The 21,899-nt window shown below is 44.5% G+C and overlaps 1 long non-coding RNA gene across 1 annotated transcript in view; it reads right to left on the reverse strand.

Annotated features, from left to right (window-relative positions):
* Positions 1-21,899, reverse strand: part of LOC106034231 (uncharacterized) — a 316,470-nt gene that overhangs the window by 15,567 nt on the left and 279,004 nt on the right. Inside the window, exons 9-11 of the long non-coding RNA XR_010832305.1 lie at positions 21,652-21,744; positions 10,236-11,650; positions 9,169-9,215 (exon numbers count right to left, since the gene is read on the reverse strand). This is a non-coding gene — a long non-coding RNA (uncharacterized lncRNA). The remainder of the gene's footprint in view (positions 1-9,168; positions 9,216-10,235; positions 11,651-21,651; positions 21,745-21,899) is intronic.

Consider the following 21,899-nt stretch of genomic DNA (forward strand, 5'->3'; position numbering starts at 1 on the left):
GAGACGGATGAGGAGTTCTACAGGCAGCTGGCAGCAGCTGCGAAATCGCCAGCACTTGTTCTCGTGGGGGACTTCAACTTCCCAGACATATCCTGGAAATACAATACAGCTCAGAGGAAGCAGTCTAGGAAGTTTCTGGAGAACGTGGAAAATAGTTTCCTGATGCAGCTGGTTAGTGAGCCTATTAGGGGAGGTGCCCCGCTAGACCTTCTGTTCACAAACAGAGAAGGGCTGGTGGGAGTTGTCGTGGGCAGAGTGACCACAAAATGGTAGAGTTCTCTGTTCTTGGCAAAGTCAGGAGAGGGGGATCAGTTAAACTGCTGTCTTGTTTACCAAAAGGGTTGTTAGGCATTGGAATGGGCTGCCCAGGGAAGTGGTTGAGTCACCACCCCTGGAGGTCTTTCAAAGACGTTTAGATGTAGAGCTTAGTGATATGGTTTAGTGGAGGACTTGTTAGTGTTAGGTCAGAGGTTGGACTCGGTGATCTTGGAAGTCTCTTCCAACCTCAATGATTCTGTCATTCTGTGTGATTCTGTGTTCAAGGAAAGGTTGGACATGGTGCGTAGGAACATGGTTTAGTGGGTGACATTGGTAGCAGGGTGATGGTTGGACCGGATGATCTTGGAGGTCTTTTCCAACCTGAATGTTTCTATGATTCTATGTTACGCTGATGAGAGGCTAGAGCCTGAGCTGGAAAAGATCATGTGGAACATGGGGAACAAGGTAGGCAGGGCTGCAATTTGCAAGGTCCTGCATTTTTGCCACCTAAGCTTACCCATAAAAGTGGCCTAAAAAAGAAAAAAAAAAAAACAAAAACGGAGAGGGACTCCACCAGGGAGTGTGGCCATGGAACCATGAATCATGGCTTTGAACAAATGGAGGGGAGATTTCGATTAGATGTGACGTGGGGAAGAAATTCTTCACTCAGAGCGCAAAGCGCACCTGGGCATTAGGGCTGAAGATGCACCTTACTTCTGTTCTTTTCCATAAAGAACAGAATGAAATTACCTAAAAACCAGTGTTAAAAATAAAGCCAGGGCACAGGATGGGAGGTGCGGGGCAGTCCCTGTGGCCGAGGGGCAGCCTTTCTCTCTGGCAAGCCAAATGGCCCGGGGGAGCCAGCCCCACAAAAGGGGCCCTCAGGCGACCCCCCCACAGCCCTCCTCCTCCTTCCACATGAGGGCATCGTCCAGGCTACCCCCAACAAAGCCGCCCAAATTTGGCCAATCACGGGCCGTTTCATCACAGAGGCTTGCTGACGTCACAATGGCCACCACTGCCCCGCCTTTGCCGTGGGCCCTATAAAAGAGGCCCCCCTGCCGCTGGCCCGCCACTCGCTCAGCTACTAGGTCCTCTGACAGCCAGCATCCGCGGCAGGAGGAAGACCGGAAGCAGCAAGGCGAGAGGCAGCCCTCGTTGGTGTGAGAGGACAGCGATGCAGTCCCAGCAAGCACCAACAAGGACGGCAGGTGATGAGAAGGAGAAGCGTCATGGGCGAAGGCAGAGCGCCGGCGGCACAAAAGGCACCAGTGCCCAAGGGAGCTCTGGCGCGCAGCCCCCAGACGCTTACAGGCGGTACCATTGGCACCGCAATGACGCGGGGAACAGGCAGGCCCCTCAAGCACACAGCGACAGGGGGCCTGGGCCTTCTCCTAGTCACAACGGCGGCGTGAGGCAAAGGCAAGAACATCAGCCAGAGAGCCGCAAGGAGCACAGGCGTGATCATAGCGCGCGACACAGTGTGGGACCCAAGCATGGCCATACACGGGATGGCAGCGTCGGACCTACAAATGGAAACGAAGCGCAGAGTGGCACGGGACCTCGGCATGGAAGAGAACGAGCCCGTGGTTCGTCACCCCGGCGGGAAAGGTCTCGTGATCGAAGGGATCGCGTGCGGCCAGTCCCCAGCAAGGACGAGCTCAAACATCGGCAACTCCAAGCCGTGCGCCGTCCTTCCCCCAAAGCAGACAGCGACTCGGGGCATGGACCTTCCAACTGTAGCAACGATGGCATGGGGAAAAGGCGGGAACATCGGCCAGACAGCCGCACGGAGCAGAGGCGTGCCCGTAGTCCACAACGCAGCGTGGGACGAAGACACGGCCAGAAAGAAGACGGCAGCGTCGGACCCACGATCGGAAATCCACCGCAGAGTGGCACGGGACCTACGCGTGGAAGCAAACGAGCCCGTGGTTCGTCACCCCGGCGGGAAAGGTCTCGTGATCGAAGGGATCGCGTGCGGCCAGTCCCCAGCAAGGACGAGCTCAAACATCGGCAACTCCAAGCCGTGCGCCGTCCTTCCCCCAAAGCAGACAGCGACTCGGGGCATGGACCTTCCAACTGTCGCAACGACGGCATGGGGAAAAGGCGGGAACATCGGCCAGACAGCCACACAGAGCAGAGGCGAGCCTCTCAAGCAAGCCCGGACACCTCTAAGCGGTACCGCTGGCACCGCAATGATGCGGGGAACAGGCCATCCCCTCAAACACACAGTGACAGGGGGCCTGGGCCTTCCCGTAGTGGCAACGGTGGCGCGAGGCAAAGGGAGGAACATCAGCCAGAGAGCCGCGGGGAGCACAGGCGTGCCTATCACAGGGAAGACAGTGCGGGACCCAGCCAGGGCCACAAAACAGGCGGCAGCGTCAGACCCACGCGTGAAAATCAACCCGACAGTGGCACGGGACCAAGGCGTGGGACTGGACGACCCCCTGGTTCGGCACCCTGGCCTGAAAACATGCCAGATGGAAGGCATCCCGTTTGGGCAGTCCCGGGCAAGGACTGGCTTATCCTTCTGCCCAACACCGTGGAGCCCATGGAGCTGGATCCACCAGCAGACGTGGAGGAACCAATGGAAGTGGATCCACCTCCACCAGAACAGACCTGGGACTCCCGCAGCAGGTCTCTGCTCTCTGCTCTCCAAGCGCGCAAACAGCGTCGCAGGAGTGCCCGGCCAGCTCCCTACTCGTTGTCACGCAGGCTCCATCCCAAGCACTAGCTTGGAGCCACCGAACGCCACGGACATCCCGCAGGATTACCTGCAAGACATCCCGGCAATAAACCACTCTGTTGCTGATTCTCAGGGCTTGCGTGAGTGCTTCTTTCCCATCCGGCAGCCCTTGTGCGAGAGGTGGCAGCCCTTCTGCACAGAGCCTCGAGGAAGAGCACAAGAGAGGACCCAGCTCCCTTCGGGCTGCTGCGCTGAGGTGACAGGAGGAGTCCCCGAGGGCCACCACGCACCTTTAACATTTGTGAAAATAAATTGAGGGGTGAAAATAGGAGTGTGTGAGTGATTATGTGATTATGGGTGGCTAGTTTCTTATATTAGGAGTGAGTTTCTATAGCTGAGTAATTGGCAACGACAGACGTGGAGAAGGCTGAGGTACTCAGCAACATCTTTGCCTCCACCTGCACTGGTAGGCGGGCTTCTCAAGTCTTTCATTTCCCTGAACCCATAGATGGAGGCTGGGGGATCAAAGTCCCACCCACTGTAAGGGAAGAGCAGGCTCGAGACCACCTGGTGAATCTAAACAGGTGCAAGTCGAGGCGACCGGCTCCGGGGCAGACGCGTGCTGCAGTGGAGCGCGGGATCGGGACAGGCAGGGCTATTTTTCGGGCATCGAGCCTACGTGAGGGAGCCGCCAGGCACCGGCAGCCCTCGTGAGGGAGGCTGACGAGGTGTAGGCGGAGCCAGCAGCGTCAGCGACAGCTCCTCCCCCCGGCCGTTCAAAGGCAGCCCTTAGGGAGCGCGAGCGAGCAGGAGCGCGGCGACCGGGGAGTGACGTGGCAGTTAGCGAGGCAGTTAGCGCAGGCAGGGCGGGCAGGAAGGGCAGGAAGGGCGGACGCTCACACCCGCCCATAGGGACAACTCCTCCAACGGCACTCTCCCATCAGCTGGGCTGCAATGGTCTCCACCAGGCACGGTGCTTTCTCGAGGAAGTCAGTACACACCCAGACCGACTGCCCGTCCAAACATGCGGCAGTTCAGGCCTCCGGGTGCGGGGAGTGTCTGAGCCTCTTGCTGCCATCGGCGGGAGGCAGAGAGACTGCTTGCGTGAGGTGCGAGCAGGTGGACGACCTGGTCCGCATGGTGGCGGAACTCAAGGAGGAGGTGCGGAGGTTGAGGGATATCAGGGAGTGCGAGCGGGAGATAGACTGGTGGAGTGACTCCCTGCAGGACCGGAGGGAGAGGGACCAGGGTGAGACGCTCCAAAGGGGGGTGGACCCCCTGCCCTGTCGCCATCGGGCAGAGGGAGGGGACCTGCGAGTTGAGGAGGAATGGAGACAGGTCCCTGCTCGACCTCGCAGGAGATGCCCTCCCCTTCCGGTGCCGCCTTCCCAGGTGCCCTTGAACAATAGGTTTGAGGCCCTGGAGCTTGAGAGACCGGCGGGTGAGGATGAGGTAGGAAGCCTACCCAGGAGGATGCCTGAGGTGAGGAAGTTGACTCCACGCCTCAGGACTGCCTCCACCAAGAAAGAAAGAAGGGTGATTGTTGTGGGCGACTCCCTCCTCAGGGGAACGGAGGGCCCTATTTGTCGGCCTGACCCCACACATAGGGAAGTCTGCTGCCTCCCTGGGGCCAGGGTCAGAGACGTTACCAGGAAGCTTCCCAACCTGGTTCGCCCCTCTGACTATTACCCGCTTTTGATAGTCCAGGCTGGCAGTGACGATGTTGAAAAGAGAAGCCTCAAGGCTATCAAACAGGACTATAGGGGGCTGGGACGATTGGTGGAGGGAGCGGGAGTGCAGGTGGTGTTTTCTTCTATCCCTACGGGGGAAGGGAGAGGCACGGAGAGGACACGGAAAGCTCGCGTGGTTAATAGGTGGTTCAAAGGCTGGTGCCAGCACAGAAATTTTGGTTTTTTTCACCATGGGGAGCTTTACTCGGCACCCGGCCTGATGGCCCCAGACGGGTCCCTATCTCCAAGGGGAAAACGGATCCTAGCCCAGGAGCTGGCGGGGCTCATAGAGAGCGCTTTAAACTAGGTAAGAAGGGGGACGGGGCTCAAACAAGGCTTGTTGGAGCTGTGCCGGGGGAAACAATGGCTAGGCCGGGGAAGAAGGCGATGGCCCAGCTGAAGTGCATCTACACTAATGCACGCAGCATGGGTAACAAACAGGAGGAGCTGGAAGCCATCGTGCAGCAGGCAGGCTACGACTTGGTTGTCATCACGGAGACGTGGTGGGACCGCTCCCACGACTGGAGTGCTGCAATGCCTGGATATCGGCTCTTCAGGAGGGACAGGCAGCACAGAGGGGGTGGTGGCGTGGCTCTCTACATTAGAGAATCTTTCGATGTTGTGGAACTCCAGGCTGGGAATGACAAGGTTGAATCCCTGTGGGTTAGGATCTGCGGGAAGGCCGGCAAGGCAAGCATCCTGGTGGGGGTCTGTTATAGAACGCCGAACCAGGATGAGGAGACGGATGAGGAGTTTTATAGGCAACTGACAGAAGTTGCAAAATCGTCAGCGCTTGTCCTCGTGGGGGACTTCAACTTCCCGGACATATCCTGGAAACACAACACGGCACAGAGAAAGCAGTCTAGGAGGTTTCTGGAGAGCGTGGGAGATAGCTTCCTGACGCAGCTGGTCAGTGAACCTACCAGGGGTGGTGCCCCGCTAGACCTTCTCTTCACAAACAGAGAAGGACTGGTGGGAGATGTGGTGGTCGGAAACTGTCTTGGGCAGAGTGACCACGAAATGGTAGAGTTCTCTATTCTTGGTGAGGCCAGGAAGGGGACCAGTAAAACTGCTGTATTGGACTTCCGGAGGGCTGACTTTGAGCTGTTCAGGACGCTGGTTGGCCGAGTCCCTTGGGAGGCGGTTCTGAAGGGCAGAGGAGTCCAGGAAGGCTGGGCGCTCCTCAAGAAGGAAATCGTGATGGCACAGGAGCGGGCCGTCCCCACGTGTCCAAAGATGAGCCGGCGTGGAAGAAGACCGGCCTGGCTCAACAGAGAGTTGCGGCTTGTGCTTAGCAGAAAAAAGAGGGTTTATAATCTTTGGAAAAAAGGGCGGGCCACTTAGGAGGACTACAAGGATGTAGCGAGGCTGTGCAGGGAGAAAATTAGAAAGGCCAAAGCTCATCTGGAGCTCAACCTGGCTACTGCCGTTAAAGACAACAAAAAATCCTTTTACAAATATATCAACGCGAAACGGAGGACTAAGGAGAATCTCCATCCTTTACTGGATGCGAGGGGAAACCTAGTTATTAAGGATGAGGAAAAAGCTGAGGTGCTTAATGCCGCCTTTGCCTCAGTCTTTAGCGGCAATACCGGTTGTTCTCTGGATACCCAGTGCCTTGAGCTGGTGGAAGGGGATAGGGAGCAGGCTGTGGCCCTCACTATCCATGAGGAAATGGTTGGCGACCTGCTACGGAGCTTGGATGTGCGCAAGTCGATGGGGCCGGATGGGATGCACCCGAGGGTACTGAAAGAACTGGCGGAGGAGCTGGCCGAGCCGCTTTCCATCATTTATCGGCAGTCCTGGCTATCGGGGGAGGTCCCAGTTGACTGGCGGCTAGCCAATGTGACGCCCATCTATAAGAAGGGCCGCAGGGCAGACCCGGGGAACTATAGGCCTGTCAGTTTGACCACAGTGCCAGGAAAGCTCATGGAGCAGATTATCTTGAGGGTCATCATGCGGCACTTGCAGGGCAAGCAGGCGATCAGGCCCAGTCAGCATGGGTTTATGAAAGGTAGGTCCTGCTTGACGAACCTGATCTCCTTCAATGACCAAGTGATGCGCTTGGTGGATGAGGGAAAGGCTGTGGATGTGGTCTACCTTGACTTCAGTAAGGCTTTTGACACTGTTCCCCACAACATTCTCCTCAAGAAACTGGCTGCTCGGGGCTTGGACTGGCATACGCTTCGCTGGGTTAGAAACTGGCCGGATGGCCGGGCCCAGAAAGTTGTGGTGAATGGAGTCAAATCTGGTTGGAGGCTGGTCACTAGTGGTGTCCCCCAGGGCTCGGTACTGGGGCCGGTCCTCTTTAATATCTTTATCGATGATCTGGATGAGGGCGTCCAGTGCACCCTCAGTAAGTTTGCAGATGACACCAAGCTAAGTGCGTGTGTCGATCTGCTCGAGGGCAGGAAGGCTCTGCAGGAGGATCTGGATAGGCTGGAGCGATGGGCTGAGGTCAACTGCATGAAGTTCAACAAGGCCAAGTGCCGGGTCCTGCACCTGGGGCGCAACAACCCCAAGCAGAGCTACAGGCTGGGAGATGAGTGGCTGGAAAGCTGCCTGGCCGAGAAGGCCCTGGGAGTATTGGTTGATAGTCGGCTGAATATGAGCCAGCAGTGTGCCCAGGTGGCCAAGAAGGCCAACAGCATCCTGGCTTGCATAAGAAACAGTGTGGCCAGCAGGTCTAGGGAAGTGATTGTGCCCCTGTACTCGGCTCTGGTGAGGCCGCACCTCGAGTACTGTGTTCAGTTTTGGGCCCCTCGCTACAGGAAGGACATGGAGGTGCTCGAGCGAGTCCAGAGAAGGGCGACCAAGCTGGTGAGGGGTCTGGAGAACAAGTCTTACGAGGAGCGGCTGAGGGAGCTGGGCTTGTTCAGCCTGGAGAAGAGGAGGCTCAGGGGCGACCTCATCGCTCTCTACAGTTACCTTAAAGGAGGCTGTAAAGAGGTGGGGGTTGGTCTGTTCTCCTACGTGCCTGGTGACAGGACGAGGGGGAATGGGCTAAAGTTGCACCAGGGGAGTTTTAGGTTGGATGTTAGGAAGTACTTCTTTACCGAAAGGGTTATTAAGCATTGGAACGGGCTGCCCAGGGAGGTGGTGGAGTCACCATCCCTGGAGGTCTTTAAAAGACGTTTAGATGTAGAGCTTAGCGATATGGTTTAGTGGAGTACTTAGTGTTAGGTCGGAGGTTGGACTCGATGATCTTGAGGTCTCTTCCAACCTAGAAATCTGTGATACTGTGATACTGTGAAAGCCTTTGACTTTCATGGCTTTAGAAGTTCAGCCTCAGCTGATAAGCATTTCTGGACAGAGTATGGTGATAATATAACCAGTGAGTTTTGAGTAGAGTGTGATAGCTGTGAGGCGATTTAGGTGATAAAGTCCCAACAGGTGAGGTGCCAGCATTGCAACAGAATAGCATATAACGTACGTACAAAGGAAAGAACAAGTAGCTGAGGCTGAGAAAAAGCTGGGAACTAGTGCTCTAGGAATTTATCCTTGCAAAGGTTTTGAGGAAGCAAGTTGAGTTAGAGGTAGCTATCACACAATAACCAGCTGGGACTCCTCACCTGACAGAGCTGAGGTCACCTTCTTGCAAACTTCAGCCTGTAAAGTCCTCATCCAGTAAAAAATCCAGATTTAATTCCAGCTTCAGTAAATAGGTTTGAAGCTCCCATCCTTCCCCAGCTTTGAAGTTATTAAATAGGCTGTTCCTGCCACTCTTGTCCTACTGAGCAGCAAGAATGGGGTGTGAAGGAAACTGGATAAAAAACTAGGGCATGGTACTCGATAATCTAGTTACTATCTGGTTTACTTTATCTGTGTGAGGTTGGAAAGTTCAAAGTAACAACATCCCAGACTAATTCTGATTGTAGTTGTAGTTAAAAAAGGAAGTACATACTTCTATTGCTTCCCTGAGTCATGTGGGCACCCAAATATTTGGGTTTACTTTGATATCGACCAGTAGAAGAGAGCAGGTGAACATATCAAATAATTTCATTTTAACTACAAAGATAACTACTGACCTATCAGAATTTGCAGAGTATGTTTATATTATTCAGTTGCCTGAATTTCCTGAGGAGAAAATATTTTCCCATTCTGAACTGCAGTTCATATGAACTCTATTGCCTACCAACTAATTTATGGATATGAAGCTTTCAAGTGTTTAATTGGAAATATCTTCTGCTGTCACTATATTACATTGATACAAAAACTTCATACCAAATGCATTCCATGAAAACAATTTCTAAATCAAATTATTTTTAATGTTGTGAGTTTTTTGCACATGAATAAGTACCTCAATTGAGATGTATAAAACTAATTAGACCCCTATTTATCTCTGCTTAGCAACTTGGTTCCACTAATTTCTTTGGTCACTGCATTTCACATTGGAGCTCACTCTGTTCATACATTTTGATGATTGAATTACTCAACATTTATTTTAGAATGAATTTATTTATTAGTGTCCTTTCCAAAAAACTTCCTTTTTACCTGATCCTGAAAGCCCTTCAATATTCTTGCACGAAACTCAGAGACTGCTGTAAAGAAAGTACGTTAGTTACTTTTAGGTGTTTGCATAACTTAAAAAAAAATGAGCAATAAGCATCCAGTAATTGTCAGAAAGGAAAAAAAAATCTTAACTGATTACCATTGTCATGATAAAACATCCTTTTTGTAAAACATTTAACTGCTAACAGTAACACACCCATTTGTTTGGCATCTCTTTATTCTTTTTCCTCCAGGCTTAGAAGAATCAAGGTGACCACTTTAAAATTTTATTTCACCTCCCTTATGCACTGTCTCTCAAACTTATGTGTTCTTTTAGGTTATCTGGCTACCTCCTGCAATGACTCTTACTCTCTGCTGGACAAAAGAGCATGTTTTCCATAGGGTAACTTTTTTTTTTTAATAACAGATATATCCAAAGAAGGAAGTTGTCCATTAAATGTTGTGCCAGTTTGATTAAATGCATTGCTGATGTTTGCAGTTTAAAATCTTAGAAAGAAATAGTATCATAGAGCTGTCAGGATGCTAAAAAATGATCTAAACTTAAGGATAAAATACAACTATATCATGACTAGTAGATGGTTGTCCAGCTTATTCATAATTATTTTCAGCAATGTAAGTTCCACATGATCCACAAGTTTAATTATTAGCATTATTCCTAACTTATAACCTATGAAGCTGCACTTTAAGCCCAACACTACTTGAGCTACTTGTCTAGGAACAGGCATGATGTGTTATTTCTTTTTTACACACATGTGTATATATATATATGCATTTTGGAAAAATTCTATTTTACGTCTATATAAAGTATACATATGTATGTTATATATAACATTTTATTTACTCCAAGCACTTCTTTCTTTCTCCCCTTGCTTTCTTTGTTGACCAGTATTATTCATTATCACTTGAACCACGATAAAACAGCAACAAAATGTGTTAGTGTTTTTGCGAATTATAATTCAGCTAAGGAGAATTCAACACATCTATGCATCATGGATTCATACCTCATTTATTTAGAACAAAGATGCCCTGTTGGACATCTAATTTGGTACCTTAATCTTGCAGGTCAGTTTTTTCTTAGCTTCTTGCCTCAGCTTGAATATCACATTCTGTTGGTGCGCAGGTTTCAAAGATAACTAATCTTGTTGATCTCATGGTACAGTGGGCATGATGATGAGGCATGAAAAAGATAAAAACATCAGAAGGAACATTAATCTCATCTTAATTTTCCAGTCAGTATTTTCCAGATGTCTTAAAGAACATTAATATTTGATACCACATTGTGAATCATCATTACTGAAGTACAGAAAACACATCTTATCCATTGTTTGTATTAAAAACAAGTAAATAAATAAATAAAAGGAGCTTTTCTCCATCCTGAGGAAGTTATAAATGAAGTAAATACAGAGTCAGTGACCCTGAGCTTGCAGGAAGGGTTCACATGGCACAGGTCTCACCTTCTCTAATTCAAAAACATTGCAGTATTTATTGCCAGATCTCAAAAAAATTGTTTTGATTCTTACAATATTTATAAGATCTCAGTTCACAGAAATGTTTATTTTTTTCTTTCTGAAAGAAAATAAGTACCTGTACATTGAGGCTGTTTTGTTTAGCATTATTACTATAAACAGAAGATCAGAAATAAAGAAAATCATGTTTATGTTTTTTTTTTTTTTAAGTTTTAGAGTTTCACAGATTCCCTAGATCTTGAATTTCTTGAATTCCACTGCTTGAGTCTGTTCTTCTAAGTGTTTGTCTGGCAAGACATTGTTGGTTATATCTCTGCTTTGGGTGTATCTGAATAATGGTACTTTGATTAACCACACTTGCAGGGGACCTAACCACCTGTCCACAGACTTACACAAAAAGGCTTTGACCACTACATGACTGGAAAACATGACTTGGGCACACACAGCACCACACAGAAACTGTATCCTGATGTGACTCTTAACTACATCTCAACCCCTCCTGTTATGACAAATCAGGTCTCTAAAGTGATTTTTTTTTTCTATTTCTCATGTGAGTTGGAGCTTTTTTTTTCTTTTTTTTTAAAAATGTACCGAACTCTTCATTTCTACCATTTCTATTCATAACATATTGTATTACTGTCTCATAATATTAATATAAATTGGTTATATAGATCTTAGAAATAATTCCTGTCATAATTAATAGAAAATGACTTGCTTTCTGTAGCTCTGTTCCTTTTTTTTTTTTTTTTTTAGTGTTATGCAGAATTATATTCCAGAGGGATAATATTTTTTCAATTGCGTTATTGGTTAACATCAATAAATATGCATATTATGGCTTTTGACCAAGACCTATGAAAATTCCCACAACAGGATATTCTGCCTGTTTCCTATCTCCAATCTATTTGAGCTATTAATCACAAATGAAATAGAGCCATTTTTGTAAACCTGTGCATGCGGTGCCTCATAGACTTGATGCTGGAACTCCTTGGAACTGCCATCTGGGGAAAAAATAATCCTGTCACACTGCTACACAAACAGAAACATGTCAGAATATCTCAAAGCAAGCATCCTGGAATTATCATAGGGTTAAGCTTATTCTTTCCCATGGCAAATTCTCCTTAGCCATTCATAAAAAAGGAAAATGCTGTTTTATGAAACTACTAGAAAGGAAGAGAATAGTAAACTTTAGACACTTCTAGCAAAATGTTAATTATTTATGTCGCAGCACTGTTAAGCGAGATCAAGCTGAACTCTGCTGCCCTTGACGGACAAACTTTCAAGAGAATTTACCATGAATCTACCCTTGTTCCCATGGAGTCTGTGCCTGTTCTTACTACTACATTAAGTAGTAAGTTATTTGGTGTCAGAAGAGCGCTGTTTTTTTTTGTATAGCAGGCAGCTCCATCAGGTCCAGATCCATCTTTAGAACTGCTTACTGCTATGGCAGTGGGGTTTTCTGTTTGTTAATTCACTTCTGGCCTAATAAATCCTAAGGTTGGGAAAATTGTATTACTTAGAACATCATTATTATTATTAAAAACATTATATTATTAACAATATTTTAATAATAATGCTAATGAAAACAATAGCAATCATATGCTGTTTGGTATTGCAAGGTCTTTAGGCAAAGACAGTCCCTTACTCAGTATATATAGCAAAAAGGATTCTTGATTACGGCAAGAGGACTTCCTAGTGTAGAAAAAAAAATAGTTCTAGGGACATCTGGATCTAAAAAAGCTGTAGATTAGAAACAACCCCCTTTCCATGGACTTCCTGATGTCACTTTTTAAAGGGAGAGGAACCACCTGTGTGCAGTTAATACTACTAAATTAATTGGAAATTAACCAAAGTAGTACAGCTGCATTTGAAGCCAGAATCATATATTACTACACAAATTTTTGTTGTGGTTCTGTAATAATGGAAAGTTTATCTTGGAGCCGTGCAGAGAACAGCAAATTTACTACAACTGCCACAGACAAGTGGGCATGAAAAATGATCAGTTCCTAAAAGCTTTTAAAGCAGCAATGTTTGTCCTTCTCAGCTTTATGAAGGTCATAAGTCTCTCTGGTATGATCTAAGAAATGCTATAACAAGGTTCACTTAAATGCAGCTGTGTCCTGAATCTGTGCTCAGAGAGACAAAATTCCGTTACAGAAATAGACACTGAACTTTTATCTCCAGGAGACAATATTCTGCAGTGGACTTGTTCAGAGACGCTGCCAATTCCAGACCACAGTCCAGTGACAGAATGATCTATAGGATTTTTCCTGCCAGGAAAGCACCATCCAAAACTAACATCATCTTCATTTACTGTCTGCTTAGCTTAGACATCTCTTTACTGTGGCTTCACTTCCTATACATAGAGTGTATGCAAGTACACACACACAAATATGTACACATACTTTTATAGATAGGTATTACATACATATTACATACATATTACATATACACATGCATGCATACACACAGGAATATATATATATATGTATATATATATGCATATACGTGACTGATTTTAGAAATCACCTAGGGCTCCCTGAAGTCTGGCCCAAGTAAGGGAGTGGACAAGGCTGTGCAACCCCCAGCACAAAGAACTGACCAAGTTAAAGTTCATTTTTTCCTCTAGGGAACCCACCTGCAGCAAATCTTTCCCTGCCATAGGTAAGTCGTGTGTCAGTGGTGATTTAGCTGTGCTGGACACAACATGAGGAGAAGGAAGAACAGAGGCTCCATCCAGACCCTGCCTCTACCCAGTTGCATGGTTTAGCGAATTGGCAGCTATCCAAGTGCCCATATATTACTGTTCACTGTACGTTCAGAGATGTACAACTAGTTTCATGCAAAGCCTAATAAAAGAACTTTCCAACTGAGAGGAGGGACTTTCCCTGCTGGGTTCCTCTCCATATCCTTTGTAATTGCCATGCACCTGGTGAGCAGCAGTAGAGCAGATGCTTTGTATAGTGACTGATGTTCAGTGCCATTAGATATGGTCTGTGGAGTCACTCCTTGCAAGGCTGTTATTCCAAGGGAATGGCTGTCAGCAAATTATTCACTAGTATTGGTACTGATACCAGCTATAGTAACATCAGCTTGAACATCAGAGTGGTCCTGGGTTATAGAACTGTTGTTATTTTGCCTCAAGCTACTTTTGGAATCAGTTCCAAAAACAATCTCCATTAGAAAGGAATCTAAGCTTGCTCTCTACTCTTTGTGTTCCTAATAAAAGTGGCTTCCTTTCTGATGGATATTTCTCTCAACTCTTCTTCAAAATGCTCAATGACAGAAAACTCACAACCTTTCTAAATAGCCTGTTACAGGGCATTGCCAGTGTCAGCCCTCTTTATCTTATTATTCTTACTGTTAAAACAAGTTTGTTGTAGTCAATATGAGGTGAAATTCAGAAGGTGTCCAGCTGACAAGTATGTACACAATGTTAAAGAGAAAAGAAAACAAGTAGTAGCCTCTTTTACCTCATTCTTCCCCAGCAGTTTTCCCTCAGTAGATTTCTAAGGACTTCATAAAGAAGATGTCTTATAATTCTTTAACAGATGGGGACAAATAGGGCAACAATCAAAGTAATTTGCACCATTCCTCCATCAATTCACTGAAGGGGAGAGAAAAGGGGACGAAAATGTTTGTGTAAACACTATCTGGTTTTACACTTCATTCTTTTGAGGCTGTTTTGAAAATACTATCCCAAATGATGGAAGGAATGTGAATTACAGTCATTCTAGGTAAAGAATATGATCTGAAGAACATGGCTATCAAGGTATACCTTTCCATCAACTTTAATGGCTGTCAAATGAGATACAGAAGCTTTAAAGTTAGTATTTATAGTGCTAGAATAAAATAAAAAATAAAAAATAAATAAAAATAAAAGACCTCACTAACCGATTTACTCAATCATGAATAATTATATGAACTCAACCTTTTGAAATATGAAAAATGTGTCTTTTTATCATCCACCACATTTACGCTAATACTTAAGTTATGGAGTTGGGAAGAGTTGGAATTAACCTTTCAGAGGAGCTGCATAGGAAGCCTCAGAGAAATGCAATGTTAGCAATTTATTGTGGTCCCCAGCATCTGAATAGCTTGAGATACAAAAATCCAGGTTAACACATCAATGCCAAAGAAGCAACTCTTGTTTCATGTTTTGCCTTTACTTTAAAGGTACAGTGATTCTTTATTATCACACATTAGCTGTAAGAAAGGATGGATTCAAAACGATAGTTCATCTTTAGAGTGTGATATGAAACAAATCATCATCATGCTGTCTCTAAGAAGATAGATTATTTCAATTTTAGACCGAGGGAAGCTAGGACAGTGAGCATATTGTATCAGTTCAAGAAACCAGACCAGAATTTCTGTCTTCCTTATATTCCACAACCATACTTTGATAATTGAATTAAGCTCAGGACTTCCAGATATAATACACTGTATAAACACAATTTATATGTAAACATAATAAAGATCAGCTCTAAGATCTTCCTAAAGTCTTGTGTCTGATTTTTCCCCATTCTGGTTAACCAGTAATTTCACCCATAATGGCAAAACTTTCTCACCAGGCCAAATGTAGTGCTTCTGCTCTCCTTCCAGTTCCATGTCTGAATGATAGTTCACTCCTGTACTTGCCCAAGCTTATTTTTCTGTAATGTTCTTCACATTTATCAAGGAATTAAGACATCAAACAGAGGAAGTCTTTTTTAACCATCCCCAAATTCCTGAATTCCAGGTTTCACCTACCTTCCCATCCTTCCTCTATTTCCTGTCAGTAACAACAGATACTGGGGTGTGGTGAACCAAAGATACAGCCTAGCATGTAGTCCAGTGAGAGAGAAGCTGTTTGATGGGCTGTTACAGAACAGTTGAACTCTCGTATACCTTCACTCTTTAATCCCTGCTCATGAAACGAGGTGAACAATTGCAATGCTTGCTGTGGGGTTAAAAGACATAATTTAAGAAGAAAAGACCAGGCTGGTAAACCATCTCAAATCAAACATGAAAGGTTCATAGCCATTATAACCTAGCTCCTCCTCTCCTCTCCTCTCCTCTCCTCTCCTCTCCTCTCCTCTCCTCTCCTCTCCTCTCCTCTCCTCTCCTCTCCTCTCCTCTCCTCTCCTCTCCTCTCCTCTCCTCTCCTCTCCTCTCCTCTCCTCTCCTCTCCGCTCCGCTCCTCTCCGCTCCTCTCGCCTCCCCTCGCCTCCCCTCGCCTCCCCTCGCCTCCCCTCTCCTTCAAATTCACACTCTATATCAAAGGTATAAGGCTCAGCTGGAACCTGAGACCACATCCAAAACACAATAACTGTCACAGTTAGCTTGGGGGAAGTGTGAGAAACAAGAACAAAATCACACTTTCTGACAAGTATGGATTCACAAATCAATGGAGACAGGAAAGAAAGTAGCACCAGGCTCACTTTGGAAGTCTGTGCTGTGGTTTGACAACAGGGAGGCTGGCTCATCATTTAGCCATTCCTCCAGCTATAGTAAACTTTGAAGGACTGCGGAATCACAGAGTACGTGAATGCCACTGCAGCTACATTTTACAAAAACAAAAACATCACCACCACGAACAACAACAAATCCACAAGCCCAAAATAACAGCTTTCTAGTTGCAAATTCAATAGAGAAGAATTCCTGGCAGCTCTCACTGAAGAAGCATGGGGCAGGTTTTTGTAAGGGTCTTCCTCACCACTTAGGGATCAACTCAAAAACTTTCTTTGGAGAGTGCAACAACATGAAGTGCAGCTGAGCTCTGAAAAAAAGGCTGAAAAAATATGCATAGATCAACTGCTGGCCCTAAATACACTTCTGAGAACACGTGAAATTCCTTTTGCTACTGAACACAACAGGAGCTTTCCTTGGCTTTTCCATGGAGCCAGGCTCTCAGCCTATGCATGTGAATGAAAGGCGGCAAACAAGCCCTTTTTTTTAACTCAGAAGAGCAAGGTGAATCAAATTTACAGCTGTGAATAAACTTCATGCTTGCTGTGTGACTGTCCTCAGCTATAAGGTAGGCAGTGCAAATCAAGCTGTTGGCAGATTTGCCTGTACAGAGAGAGGAGAAATATGTGTTTCTTTGGCATCCTTAATATATTCCTAATACTAGTGGGAGTGCAGCCACCACTATGGAAACATAGACCCGTCCCTCAGTAGAGTAAATTCAAGATGCTTCAATGTACTTTCAGAATAAGGGAAAAATATATTTTTTTAATATAATTTGCAGTTACGCTGTTGGGAGGTTTTTAGGAAAATATGAAGGCTAATTTTAAGACTGTAGGGACTGTTTTGGGTCACTGTCAGTTCCTGAGTACTTATTCAAAGAGACATGGTCTCAAATCTCATCAAATTTCAAGAAGCATTTGGCTGCTTCATACATATCTACTTTTTTCAAAAGTATAAACCAAAGAAAATGGAAGAGGCGATTTATATAAACTCAGACGTGTCTTGCCATACATCCTGATTTTATCACTGGGAAAATACTTGAAGTTTGATGACTGAGGCATAACGGCAGCAAGCATCAAATGTCAGTGCTAGGAAACATTTCAGCATGAGACAAAACTGTGTTCTGAACCATGAAAAGTATTTAGAAGATTATAGTAAAAATAGCTTATGCTTATATTTTTTATCTTGACATGCTCACGTGTTACTACAAACATGTAAGTATCCTGGGCACTTTTTTCTTTTCCCTAAACATGAGAGCAATAAACAATGATCTGTGCAAAGTACTCCCAATACCTCCTAGAAATGAACAAATCTACAATTACAACAACAGTAATAATAAAGAAACAAAAAATATCTGCAGCTCTCTCTTGAGGCTAGAGGAGTCAGACAGTAAACAACAATCTACTCTTGTAAAAAGAATCTTATGAAAAGAATGATGACTTAATATGTGCTTAATTTATACCAGTCACAAGCCAATGGGTGTTCACTCTTGCACACTCATATACAAACACGTAGACATATTGAGTATTTTTCAAAATGCTAGGAAGAAAAGAAGAGAAAAATAACTAGCTTCTTTAACTCTCCCTTTCCTGTTGGTGAGATCAATGAGAACCAGTGCCACAGCTGAGATTTTGGAGCTCTCTACAATCAGCTCTGAAGCAGTTGCTTGCAGGCAAAAGAGCCCATTGTGTGACCTCGCCAAGAATTATGGTGGTATGGGAATAAAGAAAAACACCGACACAAGAAAAATGTGCATTGGTTTGCGTTAGAGCTCACATAACATTTTACAGCAGCAGAAGGCCAAATGCTTTCAATTCAAGGCACTGATGCTGTGCCTGATGAGATGAAAATTTCATGTTAGATAAGTGCTCAAGTGAGACAACTTGGCTTTATTTCTACTTTCCAGAGCATGCAGTAAGAGATGGCTGGTGCCCCCAGTGCAAACTGCCACCAAAAATCAGCACATTAGGAGAATTTACCTTGGCACTTGAGTATTTCCTTGGATTAGAATAGGAAATCCTGTTATGTTTCCTATACTAGGTGACCACTGTAGAGATGATGGGTAAATCAGGTTGTAATTGCAATGCATGTTGGAATTACGTAACTTTACACCTGTTAAGAATTCCCGTTTTCTTGATATAGAAACAACTTCCTTTATTTTTTTCCCCTCATTCTCCTTGGGCCATTTGATACACACCTAAAGATGTCGCTTCAATGGCTGAGAAGAGAAGACACCTGACTTCCGGCAGAGATCCCTGAAAACAAGCATTAGTGCTGTGTGTTTGGTAGGAAGATAATAGCCTGAAACATTTCAAGAGTTTTGCCTCCCAGAACACCCACAAGCTATTAAAATCTGCCTGTGGAAAACATTACGATTATATTAAAGCTAACTTGTTTTGGGGTTTCATATATTTATCCTAGAAGTGAACATGGGAAGATGGTTTACCCTCACATTTTTTTCAGTTGATCAGAAAATCTTTCAACTCTTAGACATATTCTAAATGCTTTTAGCATTAACAAATGACTGGAGTAGATACCGTGGTGTCTACTCTTAATATTAACATTGACTGGCTTTCCGTTGCCTTTGTGCCTTATAGGTCTTCATTGTTTTTTGCTTTTTTTCCTTTTTTTTTCCCCCCAAAAAGCCTGTCACCTGCTTTTTGTCACACTTTTTGCTTCAATGATAAATACAAATTAGCACCCAACCACATTAAAAGCTCTATTAATGATTGTGAGATTTCAAATACTGTGGCTCATTTTACATATGAGACTCTACCACTTCAGTAAGAACAAAAAAGAATATTTCTTTCCTCCTTCACTCTGTTCTGACTCACATATATTTTAAAATGTATTGTTGGAATCTGGCTAATTTGAAAGGGTAGAGTAGGATAAACTCCAGAATGGCCTGAGGAGCAGACATGATACATCCCACATGCTGAGCTACTGGATGTGTTCACAGCCGAACCCCTCTGGCTACCTAGTATCTTACAACTCTTTTAGCATCACACAGTCACTTGTTCATTTTTCCTCACAACGTTCCCTGTGAGGTAAGTCATGTTCCTCAGCTGAAAAAGGAAATTACTAAGTGATTCAAAAAGATTATTTTTGAAAAGGGATCTGTATTCTCTTAAAACAAATTAGGTCTTTTAAACTCTGTTGAACTGTTTGGAGGGAGTTCTAGACCTTTGTCCCTCTGAAGACCAGAAATAATCAATCAATTTCTATTATAAATGTAGCAAATGTATCTATAGGTAGTTTATACCCATTTTAAAAAATATTAACATTGACTGTCTTTCCATTGCCTTTGTGCCTTCTAAATCTTGTTTGCTTTTTATTATTTTATTTTATTTTAATTTATTTTATTTATTTTATTTTTTTCTTTTTTCCCCCAAACTGAATAAATGAAGCATGATCCGTTTATGTGGGGGAATATCCATTGCCCCTTGCTGATGTCCCTACTGTCAGGGAACTGAACATCTTTATCTGTGCTGTCTTTGGTAGATATGTTTGAGTTCGCAGAGCCAATGCAGGGAGCCAGCTGTACCTACACTACTGGGAAGGATGGAGCCAGCAAGAAGACTGGTCATCTCACTGTTGGGATGCTCCCACATTGCACTGGAGCCACCATTTGTGCAGTGTGGCTAAGGGAGGGACTGTGTGTGATGCATAACGTATGAGCTAACATGTCCATACAGACCTTATCTAGAAGAGGAATTGAATAATCATCTTGAGCTACTAGTGGAAACCTGTGGCAAAACAAGCCAGCATCCTTCCTACAACACTGAGCTCTAACTATACAGATTGTTATGCTTTATAACCCTGAAACTAGGCTAGATATGCTAATGGTTTACAATGGAACTTCAAGCTCTTTTTGTTTTGCATGAACTAGTGATTGTCTCTGTGTTAAAAGCAAATAAAATCTTAAGTTTTGTTCAGCAGCAACATTATAGAAACAAAATAATCAAAATAAGATGAGATATAACACAGTCAAAAAAATCTTACTTCTTGTGAACCCAGAGATTAGGCAGTTCTTTGTAACACAGTAGAGTGAAAATTATTTCAGTCCCATTCAGACCCCAAGTCTACAACAAGCGAGTGCATGATTTTGAGTAAATGACCCACACCCAAAACTTCACAAGGACTGAAGTACATAAAATGCAAGCAATGAAGTAGGCCTTGGACACATAAGTCTCTGTGAGGAGTAATTAAAACATGTCTAAATTCTCCATGTGTTAAGAATAGGACGAATTTATTTGCTCTAACCGTTTTCCATTGCTTTCATATCTTGTCATACCCTAACATCTGTAGGACCAGGAGTTTTTCCTCCTGTATTCACATGAAGTCTCCTTTTGTATGCACATGGAATCTCACGTGAGGGAAAAATCTGATCTTAGTTTCCATTAATGTTTTACTGAGGAATGTGGGACAGAGTTGCCACGCCTTACCTGCAATGGACTCTGACAGCACCCTGTGATATACAAAACCTTGCATCTTTCTCTGCATTAATGGATAGTTAAGAAATTACTGTTCTTCACTGTTCCTTCACTATCCTCATTTCTTAAGATGCAGAAAGCTCCTGTGATTATCTGCCATTTATGTGCCTGTCCTCCTTGGTAGCATGTGACTCTATTGGCTATTTTCAATCAAATTTGTCAGACTTTTAATGTAAAATGTTCCTACAAGATTCATGATCAGGTAAATGAGGGAGATCCAAAAATAATTCCACCTTCTTTCTGGAATTATTTTAGCTTTACCATGAACATTGCCTCAATCATCTGTCAGGATCTCAAACAGACCAGATTCCTCATCTTAGTCAAGAAACCTCATTATGTCAGGAACTCTACAAATACATAAATCGCAGCCCCAGGCACTTTGCATTGTAAATGAAACCAATCACACCTTCATGATATCTGAATGTCTCAATTTGTTCTATTTTTAGTTAGAAACAGAACTTGCAAATCCTGCTGTATAAGAACAAACTGAATGAAACAAACAAAAATTCTATAAAGAGTCTGGAGAAAAACAACATTATTAAATTCAATGGTTTTGAAACAAAAGAAAAGCCAAAATAAGCTCTGAGAAAACCATTTATCTAGGCCAGTCCAATCTTGCAAGAAAGGAAAGCTCCAAAAGGCATTAATTCCACTTCTGTGTTATTATCCCTGAAATACATCACTGCAATTTGGACGTATAAAATGTCTTCAACAAGCGTGGAGAGTAACATGTTGACAAAGAAATATATGTTATTAGTTTGAGCTGCTGGGTCACCTGCGGGACAGCAATACAAACAACCTGGCTAATTTAGCCAAAAAAAATAAGCAAGTAGTTGAGACTCTAGCCAGAGTAGGAGGGGAAAAAAAGAATCACTAATGTAATCAAGAAAGACAGAAAATGAATACCAGGCTGAGAAGAAACATGTTTGTGGAATAGGTGTGTCAAGAGAGATAGCTGCATAGTTCATCTAAATGACAATGTGAGTGTGTTCTCCTCAGGCTCTGTTTCTTTCTCTGTCTTGTGTGTTTATTTATTTATTTTTTTTTCTGTTCTTGCTTACAGCAAGTTGCTGGAAGGGAAACAGTGTGAACCAATGATTACTCTCTCACTAGTCTTTTGAGTCTTCAGACTTCTTCCCCTCTCCAGAGGCAGTCTAGAAAGAAAAAATAATCAGTTTAGGGAGTGTGGTAGTATGGTAGAGAAAACTATAACACAGGGATGAGTGTTTGCAGTTTTCACTCAACCCTTGTTAATAGGTAGTTTAAAGGGTGGAAGGTGTCCTCTATGGGACTGCAGTGATCATGCACT

Source organism: Anser cygnoides, chromosome 6, assembly GCF_040182565.1.
Source record: "Anser cygnoides isolate HZ-2024a breed goose chromosome 6, Taihu_goose_T2T_genome, whole genome shotgun sequence".
Taxonomy (NCBI): domain Eukaryota; kingdom Metazoa; phylum Chordata; class Aves; order Anseriformes; family Anatidae; genus Anser; species Anser cygnoides.